The sequence below is a fragment of the Rattus norvegicus genome, chromosome 12 (assembly GCF_036323735.1).
Source record: "Rattus norvegicus strain BN/NHsdMcwi chromosome 12, GRCr8, whole genome shotgun sequence".
NCBI classification, from domain to species: domain Eukaryota; kingdom Metazoa; phylum Chordata; class Mammalia; order Rodentia; family Muridae; genus Rattus; species Rattus norvegicus.
This window is the reverse complement of record NC_086030.1, coordinates 6,671,673-6,683,226: the sequence shown is the minus strand read 5'-3', so window position 1 is coordinate 6,683,226 and position 11,554 is coordinate 6,671,673.

Genomic DNA, 11,554 nt, shown 5'->3' with positions numbered 1-11,554 from the left:
GGTTCCATTTATTTATTGTTGATCTTAGAGACGAAGCCATTGGTGTTCTGTTCAGGTCATTTTCTTCTGTGCCAATGAGTTCAAGGATATTCCCCAATTTCTCTTCTTTTAGATAGAGTGTATATGATATTATGTTGAGGTTCTTGACCAACTTGGACTTGAGCGTTGTCGAGGTTGATAAATATGGATCAATTTGCATTCATCTACATGCAGATGGCCAGGTAGACCAGCACCATTTGGTGAAGATGCTTTCTTTTTCCATTGTATGGTTTTGGGTTCTTTGTCAAAACTCAAGTGTCCATAAGTAAGTGAGTTTATTTCTGGGTCTTTGATTCTACTGCATTGATCAAACTGCCTGACTCTGTACCAATACCATGCAGTTTTTATCACTATTGCTCTGTAGTACAGCTTGAGGTTGAGGAATGGTTATTCCTCCAGAAGTTCTTTTATTGTTCAGGATTGTTTTGGCTATCCTGGGTTTTTTATTTTTCCATATAAAGTTGAGAATTGCTCTTTCAATGTCTGTAAAAATTGTGTTAGAGTTTTGATGGGGATTGCATTGAATCTGTATATTGCTTTTGATAAGATAGCCATTTTCACTATGTTAATCCGACCAATCCATGAGCATGGGAGATCTTTCCGTCTTCTGATATCATCTTAGATTGCTTCCATCTGGGACTTGATGTTCTTGTCATACAGATCTTTCACTTGCTTGGTTAGAGTCACACCAAGGTATTTCACATCACTTGTGGCAATTGGGAAAGGTGTTGCTGCTCTAATTTCTTCCTCAGCCCATTGATCATTTGTATAAAGAGGAGCTACTGATTTCTTTGAGTTTATTTTATACCCAGCCAGTTGACTGAAGTTGTTTATCTACTATAGGAGTTCTGTGGTAGAATTTTGGGGGTCACTCATGAAAACTATTATATCATGTGCAAATAGTAATACCTTGACTTCTTTGTTTTCAATCTATATCCCCTTGATATCCTTTTGTTGTCTTATTGCTCTATCTACAACTTCAAGTGCTACACTGAATAAATGGAGAGAGCATGGACAGTCTTCTTTTGTCCCTGATTTTAGTGGGATTGCCTCAAGTTTCTCTCCATTTAATTTGATGTTGGTTGTTGGCTTGCTGTACATGTAGGTATGTGCCTTAAATTCCTGATCTCTCCAAGACTTTTAACATGAAGGAGTAATAGATTTTTGTCAAAGGCTTTTTCAGCATCTAATGAGATGATAATCTTCTGATTTTTTTTTTCGTTTGAGTTTGTTTACATTGTGGATTATGCTGATGGATTTTTCATATAATGGACCATCCCAACATCCCTGGAATGAAGTCTACTAGACTGTGGTGAGCAATGTTTTTGATGTGTCCTTGGATTCTATTTACAATAAATTATGAGTATATTTAAGTTAATTTCCATAAGAAAAATTGGCCTGAAGTTCTCTGTATTTGTTGGCTCTTTGTGTGGTTTTAAGTATCAGGGTAGCTGTGTCATTGTGGAATGAATTATATAGTGTTCCTTCTGTTTCTATTTTGTGAAATAGTCTGAGGAGTATTGGTATTAGCTCTTCTTTGAAGGTCTGGAAGAATTCTGCACTAAAACCATCTAGCCCTAGGCTTTTGGGCAGAGGAAGTGTAGGAAGTTTTAATAACTACTTCTATTTCTGTAGGGGTTATGGGACTCTTTAGATGGTTTATCTGATCTTGATTTAATTTTGGTATGTGGTATCTATCTAGAAAATCATACATTTAGTCTGTAACCAAATCCCGTGGGGGAGAGAGTTGACTCACAGAAGTGTGGACAATCCTGAGAGCTCAGGAGAGACTGCCATTTCTGCTCACATTCCTGGCCCAAGAGGAACATGCCTAGTGACCTCTGGATACAGGAATATAGGAGCAGTCAGTGGCAGGAAACTTCTGATTTCTACCTGCACCCAGAACTGAACTGAACTGGTCCCACAGCTCTCTGTACCTAAATCCATGGGGGAGACAGCTGGTCTCGCAGAAGTGCAAGCTCAGAGGAAACAAATACTTCTGCCCACATTCCTGTCCCAAGAGGAACCCACCTAGTGCCCTCTGTGCCCTCTGGGCACAGGAAATGAGGAGCAGTTAGAGGCAGGACTCCTCCAGTCTCTTCCTGCCCCGAGAGCCAAAGCCAGTCAATATATCCAGCAAAACTCTCAATTAACATAGATGAAGAAACCAAGATACTCCATGACAAAACTAGATTTAAACAAAATCTTTCCACAAATTCAGCTCTAAAAAGGATAATAGATGGAAAACACCAACACAAGGAGGGAAACTACATCCTACAAAAAGCAAGAAAGTAATCTCATTGCAATGAAACCAAAAGAAGAGAGACACACAAACATAATAACACCTCTAACAACAAAAATAAGAGGAAATAATAATCACTATTCCTTAATATCTTGTAACATTAATGGAGTCAATTCACCAATAAAAAGACAGAGATTAACAGCTGGATACGTAAAGAGAACCCAGCATTTTGCTGCATACAGGAAACACACCTCAGCAACAAAGACAGACACTGCCTCAGAGTAAACAGCTTTCCAAGCAAATGGTCCAAAGAAACAAGCTGGAGTAGCCATTCTAATACCAAATAAAATCAACTTTCAACCAAAAGTTATCATAAAAAGATAAGGAAGACATTTCATATTCATCAAAAACAAATCCACCAAGATAAACTCGCAATCCTAAATATCTATGCTCCAAATGCAAGGGCACCTACATTCATAAAAGAAACCTTACTAAAGTTCAAAGCACACATTACATCTCATACAATAATAGTAGAAGATTTCAACACCCCATTCTCATTAATGGACAAATCATGGAAACAGAAACTAAACAGAGACACAGAGACACTAACAGAAGTCATGAACCAAATGGATTTAACAGATATTCACAGGACATCTCATCCTAAAACAACATACCTTCTTTTCAGCACTTCATGGTACCTTCTCCAAAATTGACCATATAATCGATCACAAAACAGGCCTCAACAAATACAAGAAGACTGAAATAATCTGATGCATCTTATCAGATCACCACATACTAAGGCTGGTCTTCAATAACAGCAATAACAACAGAAATCCCACATATACATGGAAGTTAACAATGCTCTACTCAATGATAACACGGTCAAGGAAGAAATAAAGAAAGAAATTAAAGACTTTTTAGAATTTAATGAAAATGAAGGTACAACATACCCAAACTTATGGGACACAAAGAAAGCATTGCTAAGAGAAAAACTCATAGCTCTGAATGCCTCCAAAAAGAAACTGGAGAGAGCATACATTAGCAGCTTGATGGCACACCTAAAAGGTCTAGAACACAAAGAAGCAAATAACACCCAGAAGGAGTAGACACCAGGAAATAATCAAACTCAGAGCTAAGATCAACCAATTAGAAACAAAACTAATTAGACAATGAATAAACAAAACCAGGAGCTGGTTCTTTGAGAAAATCAACAAGATAGATAAACCCTTAGCCAGACTAACCAGAGGGCATAGAGACAGTATCCAAATTAACAAAATCAAAAATGAAAAGGGAGGGGTTGGGGATTTAGCTCAGCGGTAGAGCGCTTGCCTAGCAAGCGCAAGGCCCTGGGTTCGGTCCCCAGCTCCGAAAAAAAGAACAAAAAAAGAAAAAAAGAAAAAAAATGAAAAGGGAGACATAACAACAGAATCTGAGAAAATTCAAAAAATTATCAGATCTAAAAAAGCCCATATTCAAAAAAACTGGGAAATCTGGAGGAAAGGGACAATTTTCTAGACATTTACCAGATACCAAAGTTAAATCAGGATCAGATAAACCATCTAAACAATACCATAACTCCTAAACAAATAGCAGTTATTAAAAGTCTTCCAACCACAAAAAATTCAGGACCAGAGGTGTTTAGTGCAGTATTCTATCAGACATTCATAGAAGACCTCATACCAATTCTGTTCAAACTATTCCACAAAAGAGAAACAGAAGGAGCACTACCCAATTCGTTCTATGAAGCCACACAAAGACAAAACAAAGAAAGAGAACTTCAGACCAATTTTCCTTATGAATATCAATGGAAAATTACTCAATCAAATTCTCTCAAACTAAATCCAAGAACATATCAAGAAGATTATCCATCATGATCAAGCAGGCTTCAACATACAGCAATCCATTAAGATAATCCACTATGTAAACAATCTCAAAGAAAAAAACATGTGATCTTTTCATTAGATACTGAGAAAGCACTTGACAAAATTCAACACCCCTTCATGAAAAAAGTCTTAGAAAGATCAGGAATGCAAGGCCCATACCTAAATATAGTAAAAGCAATATACAGCAGACCAGTAGGCAACATTAAACTAAATGGAGAGAAATGTGAAGCAACCCCACTAAAATCAGGGTCTAGACAAAGCTGCCCACACTCTCCCTACTTATTCAATATAGTACTCGAAGTCCTAGCCAGAGCAATCAGACAACAAAAGGAAGTCAAAGGGATACAAATTGGAAAGGAAGAAATCAAAATATCACTATTTGCAGATGATATGATAGTATACTTAAGTGGTACCAAAAGTCCACCAGATAACTACTAAGCCCGAAAAAACAACTTCAGCAAAGTGGCTGGGTATAAAATTAACTCAAACAGATCAGTAGCCTTCCTCTACTCAAAGTGTAAACAATTTGCAAAAAAATTGGGAAAATGACACCCCTCACAATAGTCACAAATAATATAAAATACCTCAGTGTGACTCGAACCAAGCAAATGAAAGATCTGTACGACAAGAACTTCAAGTCTCTGAAGAAAGAAATTGAAGATCTCAGAAGATAGAGAGATCTCCCATGCTCATGGATTGGTAGGATTGATATACTAAAAATGGCCATTTTGCCCAAAAGCAATCTAGAGATTCAGTGCAATTCCCATCAAATTTCCAACCCAATTCTTCATAGAGTTAGAAAGTGCAACTTACAAATTCATTTGGAATAACCAAAAACCCAGGATAGCAAAAACTATCCTCAACAATAAAAGAACTTCTGAAGGAATCACAATCCCTGACCTCAAGCAGAGAAATAGTGATAAAAACTGCATGGTGTTGGTACAGAGACAGGCAGGTAGATCAGTGGAATACCACCAATGAACCCAGAAATGAACCCACACACCTATGGTCATTTGATCTTTGACAAAGGAGCTAAAATCATCCAGTGGAAAAAAAAGATAGCATGTTCAACAAATGATGCTGGTTCAACTGGAGGTCAGCATGTAGAAGAATGCAAATCGATCCATTCTTATCACCCTGTATAAAGCTTAAGTCCAAGTGGATCAAGGACCTCCACATAAAACCAGATACATTGAAAGCAATAGAAGAAACAGAGGGGATGAGTCTCAAACACATGGTAACTGGGGGGAAATTCCTGATCAAAACAACAATGACTTATGCTCTAAGTTTAAGAATCGACAAATGGGACCTCATAAAAGTGTAAAGCGTCTATAAGGCAAAGGTCACTGTCATTAGGATGAAACGGCAGCCAACAGATTGGGAAAAGATCTTTTCCAATACTACATCTGATAGAGGGCTAATATCCAATATATACAAAGAAATCAAGAAGTTAGACTCTAGAGAATAGGATAACCCTATTAAAAAATGGGGTACAGAGCTAAGCAAAGAATTCTCAGCTGAGGAATATCAAATGCCTGAGAAGTACCTAAAGAAATGTTCAACATCCTTAGTCATCATGGAAATGCAAATCAAAACAACCGTGAGATTCCACCTTTTGCCAGTCAGAATGGCTAAGATAAAAAATTCAGGTGACAATGGATGCTGGTAAGGATGTGAAAAAGAGGAATGCTACTCCATTGTTGATGGGATTGCAAATTAGTACAACCACTCTGGAAATCAGTCTGGAAGTTCCTCAGAAAATTGGTCATTCTACTACCTGAGGACCCAGCTATACCTCTCCTGGGCATATACCCAAAAGGTGCTCCAACATACAACACATGTTCGACTATGTATATAGCAGCCTTATTTATAATAGCCAGAAGCTAGATGCCCTTCAACAGAGGAATGGATACAGAAAATGTGGTACATCTACACAACGGAGTACTACTCAGCTATCAAAAACAATGTCTTTATGAAATTCATAGGCAAATGGATAGAACTAGGAAATATCATCCTGAGTGATGTAACCCAATCACAGAAAACCACACATGGTATGCACTCACTGATAAGTAGATATTAGCCCAAAAGCTCAAATATTCAAAATACAATCTACAGACAACATGAAGCTCAAGAAGAAGGATGACCCAAGTGTGAACTTTTCACTTCTTTTTAAGACAGGAAACAAAAATATTCATAGACGAGAAAGAAATTAGGGAAACGACACCCTTCATAATAGTCCCAAATAATATAAAGTACCTCAGTGTGACTTTAACCAAGCAAGTAAAAGATCTGTACAATAAGAACTTCAAGACTCTGAAGAAAGAAATTGAAGAAGACCTCAGAAGATGGAAAGATCTCCCATGCTCATGGATTGGCAGGATTAATATAGAAAAAATGGCCATTTTACCAAAAGCAATCTACAGATTCAATGCAATCCCCATCAAAATACCAATCCAATTCTTCCAAGAGTTAGACAGAACAATTTGCAAATTCATCTGGAATAACAAAAAACCCAGGATAGCTAAAATTATCCTCAACAATAAAAGGACTTCAGGGGGAATCACTATCCCTGAACTCAAGCAGTATTACAGAGCAATAGTGATAAAAACTACATGGTATTGGTACAGAGACAGACAGATAGACCAATGGAATAGAATTGAAGACTCAAAAATGAACCCACACACCTATGGTCACTTGATTTTTGACACAGGAGCCAAAACCATCCAATGGAAAAAAGATAGCATTTTCAGCAAATGGTGCTGGTTCAACTGGAGGTCAGCATGTAGAAGAATGCAGATCAATCCATGCTTATCACCCTGTACAAAGCTTAAGTCCAAGTGGATCAATGATCTCCACATCAAACCAGATACACTCAAACTAATAGAAGAAAAAGTGGGGAACCATCTCGAACACATGGGCACTGGAGAAAATTTCCTGAGCAAAACACCAGTGGTTTATGCTCTAAGATCAAGAATCAACAAATGGGATCTCATGAAACTGCAAAGCTTCTGTAAGGCAAAGGACACTGTGGTTAGGACAAAACGGCAACCAACAGATTGGGAAAAGATCTTTACCAATCCTACAACTGATAGAGAGTTTATATCAAAAATATACAAGAACTCACGAAGTTAGACTGCAGGGAGACAAATAACCCTATTAAAAATGGGGTTCAGAGCTAAACAAGGAATTCACAGCTGAGGAATGCAGAATGGCTGAGAAGTACCTAAAGAAATGTTCAACATCTTTAGTCATCAGGGAAATGCAAATCAAAACAACCCTGAGATTTCACCTCACACCAGTCAGAATGCCTAAGATCAAAAACTCAGGTGACAGCAAATGCTGGGGAGGATGTGGAGAAAGAGGAACACTCCTCCATTGTGGGTGGGATTGCAGACTGGTACAACCATTCTGGAAATCAGTCTGGAGGTTCCTCAGAAAATTGGACATTGAACTACCTGAGGATCCAGCTATACCTCTCTTGGGCATATACCCAAAAGATGCCCCAACATATAACAAAGACACATGCTCCACCATGTTCATAACAGCCTTATTTATAATAGCCAGAAGCTAGAAAGAACCCAGATGCCCATCAACAGAGGAATGAATACAGAAAATGTGGTACATCTACACAATGGAATATTACTCAGCTATCAAAAACAATGACTTTATGAAATTCATAGGCAAATGGAGGGAACTGGAAAATATCATCCTGAGTGAGGTAACCCAATCTCAGAAAAACACACATGGTATGCACTCATTGATAAGTGGCTATTAGCTCAAATGCTCAAATTACCCTAGATGCACAGAACACATGAAACTCAAGAAGGATGACCAAAGTGCGAATGCTTAACTACTTCTTTAAAAGGGGAACAAGAATACCCTTGGCAGGGAATAAGGAGGCAAAGATTAAAACAGAGGCAGAAGGAACACCCATTCAGAGCCTGCCCCACATGTGGCCCATACATATACAGCCACCCAATTAGACAAGATGGATGAAGCAAAGAAGTGCAGGCTCACAGGAACCGGATGTAGATCTCTCCTGAGAGACACAGTCAGAATACAGCAAATACATAGGCAAATGCCAGCAGCAAACCACTGAACTGAGAACGGGACCCCCGTTGAAGGAATCAGAGAAAGGACTGGAAGTGCTTGAAGGGTCTTGAGACCAAATATGAACAACAATGCCAAGCAACCAGAGCTTCCAGGGACTAAGCCACTACCCAAAGACTATACATGGACTGACCCTGGACTCTGACCTCATAGGTAGCAATGAATATCCTAGTAAGAGCACCAGTGGAAGGGGTAGCCCTGGGTCCTGCTAAGACAGAACCCCCAGTGAATGTGATTGTTGGGGGGAGGGCGGTAATGGGAGGAGTATGGGGAGGGTGACACCCATATCGAAGGGGAGGGGGAGGGGTTAGGGGGATGTTGGCCCGGAAACCGGGAAAGGGAATAACAATTGAAATGTAAATAAGAAATACTCAAGTTAATAAAGAAAAAAAGAAAAAAATTAAAAAAATATTCATAGAAGCAGATATGGAGACAAAGTGTGGAACAGAGACCGAAGGAATGGCTATTCAGAGCCTGCCCCACCTGGGGATACAGCGTGTGTGTGTGTGTGTGTGTGTGTGTGTGTGTGTGTGTGTGTGTATCCACCAAAACTAGCTAATATTTATGAAGCCAAGAAGTACATGATGACAGGAGCCTGATATAGCCGTCTCCTGAGAGGCTCATCCAGAGCATGTCAAATACAGAGGCAAATGCTAGCAGCAAACCACTGAACTGAGAAAGGGGTCTCCATTGGAGGAATTAGAGAAAGGACTGAAGGGGCTGAAGGGGCTTGCTAACAATACCAACCAACCAGAGCTTCCAGGGACTAAACCACTACCCAAAGACTATACATGAACTGACCCATGGCTCCAGCTGCATATGTAGCAGAGGACGGCCTTGTTGGGCACCAATGGCAGGAGAAGCCCTTGGTCCTGCCAAGGCTGGACCCCCCCAGTGCAGGGGAATGTCAGGGTGGAGAGGCAGGAAGGGGATGTGGTTGGAAAGGGGGAACACCCTTATAGAAGAAGGGGGGAGGGATGGGATGAGGAGCTTATGGCTGGGAAACTGGGAAAGGGAATAACATTTGAAATGTAAATAAAATGTCCAATAAAAAATTATACATTTTGTTTAGATTTTCCAGTTTTCTTTAGTATAGACTATTGTAGTAAGACCTGATGATTTTTTTTAATTTCCTAAGTTTCTGTTGTTATATTTTCCTTTTCATTTCTGATTTTGTTAATCCGGATACTGTCTCTGTGCCTTTTAGTTAGTTTGACTAGGGTTTTGTCTATCTATCTTATTGATATTCTCAAAGAATCAACTCTTGATTTCATTAATTCTTTGTTTTGTTCTCTTTGTTTCTAATTGATTGATTTCAGCTCTAAATATGACTGTTTCCTGCCATCTATTCCTCTTGGGTGTGTTTGTGTTCTTTTTGTCTAGGGCATTCAGTTGTGCTGGTAAGTGGCTAGTATAGAAACTCTCCAATTTCTTCATGAAGTCATTTAGTGTTATGAATTTTCCTCTTAACACTGTTTTCATTATGTTCCAATGGTTTGCGTATGGTATACCTTCATTTTCATTGAATTTTCCTGTATCTTTAAAAGCACGCTTGAATCAAGCTTGGCCAATGGGGAACTTACAGCATTCACCAACAGGCTCTCAGGTCCTATCTTCCATTTTCCTGAGAAACACCTAAAGAAATGTTCAACATCTTTAGTCATCAGGGAAATGCAAATCAAAACAACCCTGAGATTTCACCTCACACCAGTCAGAATGCCTAAGATCAAAAACTCAGGTGACAGCAAATGTTGGCGAGGATATGGAGAAAGAGGAACACTCCTCCATTGTTGGTGGGATTGCAGACTGGTACAACCATTCTGGAAATCAGTCTGGAGGTTCCTCAGAAAATTGGACATTGAACTACCTGAGGATCCAGCTATACCTCTCTTGGGCATATACCCAAAAGATGCCCCAACATATAACAAAGACACGTGCTCCACTATGTTCATAACAGCCTTATTTATAATAGCCAGAAGCTAGAAAGAACCCAGATGCCCATCAACAGAGGAATGGATACAGAAAATGTGGTACATCTACACAATGGAATATTACTCAGCTATCAAAAACAATGACTTTATGAAATTCATAGGCAAATGGGGAACTGGAAAATATCATCCTGAGTGAGGTAACCCAATCTCAGAAAAACACACATGGTATGCACTCATTGATAAGTGGCTATTAGCTCAAATGCTCAAATTACCCTAGATGCACAGAACACATGAAACTCAAGAAGGATGACCAAAATGTGAATGCTTCACTCCTTCTTTAAAAGGGGAACAAGAATACCCTTGGCAGGGAATAAGGAGGCAAAGATTAAAACAGAGGCAGAAGGAACACCCATTCAGAGCCTGCCCCACATGTGGCCCATACATATACAGCCACCAAACTAGATAAGATGGATGAAGCAAAGAAGTGCAGGCTGACAGGAACCGGATGTAGATCTCTCCTGAGAGACACAGCCAGAATACAGCAAATACATAGGCGAATGCCAGCAATAAACCACTGAATTGAGAATGGGACCCCCCATTGAAGGAAACTTAGAAAGAACTGGAAGAGCTTGAAGGGGCTTGAGACCCCATATGAACAACAATGCCAACCAACCAGAGCTTCCAGGGACTAAGCCACTACCCAAAGACTATACATGGACTGACCCTGGGCTCCAACCTCATAGGTAGCAATGAATAGCCTAGTAAGAGCACCAGTGGAAGGGGAAGCCCTTGGTCCTGCCAAGACTGAACCCCCAGTGAACGTGATGGTTGGGGGAGGGAGGTAATGGGGGTAGGATGGGGAGGAGAACACCCATAGAGAAGGGGAGGGGGATGGGAATGTTGGCCTGTAAACCAGGAAGGGGAATGACAATTGAAATGTAAATAAAAATACTCAAGTTAATAAAGATGAAAAAAAAGAAATAGAAATTCATCATCACTAGGATAATTTTCTTTCTAATGTTTTATTAGAATATATTAATTATACATACTAGTGGATTTTATCAGTGCCTTTTCAGTTATGTATACAATGCATTTTGTGTGCATGGGGTGTGTGTGTGTGTGTGTGTGTGTGTGTGTGTGTGTGTGTGTGTGTGTGTGTGTTTGTGACAGGGTCTCGCTATGTAGCTGTGACTGTCCTGGAACTCACTAACTATGTAAACCAGGCTGGTCTTGAACTCACAGAGACCTTCCTCCCTCTGCCTCATGAGTTCTGGGATTAAAAGTGTGTACCATTTCCCCGTGCTGTGTTACGCATTTTGATTGCATTCAGCCCATTGCCCTCCCCACTT